The sequence below is a fragment of the Ailuropoda melanoleuca genome, chromosome 6 (assembly GCF_002007445.2).
Source record: "Ailuropoda melanoleuca isolate Jingjing chromosome 6, ASM200744v2, whole genome shotgun sequence".
In the NCBI taxonomy this organism is placed as follows: Eukaryota; Metazoa; Chordata; class Mammalia; order Carnivora; family Ursidae; genus Ailuropoda; species Ailuropoda melanoleuca.
Genome location: NC_048223.1, coordinates 100,002,648 through 100,004,409, shown reverse-complemented (window position 1 = coordinate 100,004,409; position 1,762 = coordinate 100,002,648).

Sequence of the window (1,762 nt, the reverse complement as noted above, 5' to 3'; positions counted from 1 at the left end):
AACCAACAGATGGGACATTGTCAAGATTATCATAACAGTAAGCAGGTCTGTCCATCCCTCAAGGCACTTCTTCCATGAAGCCTTCAATCCTCAGACTCCACCCCCCGCCCCTCCCCCCACAGTACCGGCAGCCCAGAGCACAGAGCCCAGAGCTAACTGTGTTTCTGCTGCAGTTCACCACTCGCTACTCTTTGCAGATAATGTGTGTCATTCTGGCCAAATCACTTAACCTCTCTGTGCCCCAATTTCATCATCTGTAAAGGAGGGTGATGAAAGCGTTGTCCGTGGGGATTTTAAGAGAATTACGTGAGATGACACACAGAGCAACCGCGCCGCACCTGCTTGCTGTTATGATGGTGATGACCATGCCTCATCCCTTGGCCGATCGGGAATCCGTCTCCCCCACCCCCCTGCACATTCCTTGAGGACAGGGATCACATCTGGCTTGTTTGTGTCCCCCCAACACCCCCAGCTCTAGCTCAAGCACCAGCACGGAGCAGCCACCAGCACATGCACAGCTCTTGCCGCGCACCAAGCCTGTGACGGAGTCCGGATCAATCAGAAGTTCCAGGGGCCCCCAGGGTCGAAGCGGACACGGACCTGTATATCAAGAGGTCCTCGGCTCTGGCTGAGGCTGTGAGCACAGTCAGGCACGAAGGAGGAAGCAGGCAGTCTCCATCAAGTCAAAACTGATTGAGATGAACTGAATTGTCCCATTTGACCCCCACAAAAACCGAATGTAAGGGTGAGGAGACGGCCACTCAGCTGAGAAAATCCCATCACTAGTAAGCTGTAAGGCTGGGTCCTGAGACCCAAGCCCCTCATTTCTCAATAAGAGAGCCTCACAGTGACCCCACCCCCACCCCAGGAGATTACTCTTCCACTGCTCCCTAGCCACAGCCTCTGCCCAGTGTCTTGTAGGTCAACGGACTTCCGGGCAACACATCCATTCATTCCCTGGGTTCTAGCCGGGGCCAGCCTCCAGGGTATTTTTAGTTCTGGGCAGTTGGGCCTGGGTGGGTGATTGGCAGCAGGTGGAGCCCTCCGTGTTGTTCCTGGCTCAGCATGAGAAGTGGCTGGGCATGGGGAGGGGGCCGAGGCATACCTGGCACCCTAGCCCACAGCTGCCTCGTTGTCCCCAGGGGTGGGGCTGGGCTGCTGCTGCTGCCACTGACCCAAGGCTGGGAGCATTCTTTCCTGTTGATTCATGCAGGGAATGCTCTGGGCCCTGTTGGGGTGGGGCGGGGGCACTGGAGGGACATCTGGGACACGAGAGGCCAGGGGTGGACAGTAGTCCTCCAGGAGCCAGGTCAGTGTGACCTGGCTGTCACCCAGGGGTCAGAAAGGTCCACCTTGCCATCCTAGCCCTTATCACATTCTGTCTTGTGCCTTGTGTTGGTGTTTGTTTACAGATCTGCCTCCACCACCAGACTGGGAAGCCCCCCTCTCGCCCCCCCCAGTGTCTAGCACTCCAGCACCCTGTGTAGCAAGGAGGAGAAAATCAATAAAGATTTGCTGAATGAATGAGCCTTTGGAAGGACACTCAGGCAAGGCTGGGGAAAAGGGAGAACCAGGCTGTACTGATCTGGACCTAGGGAAGAAAGCTGGGAGGCTGGAACTCTCTGCCCATTTTACAGATGGGGGCACCAAGGCACCAGGAGGGACCAGGACTATGGGAAAGAATTTGGAGGAAAGGGGCTGGGATTCCTGTGCCTGGGAGTTCAGCTAAGCTGATTGGGCCTCCCCTCTTTCAGCCTTTTCT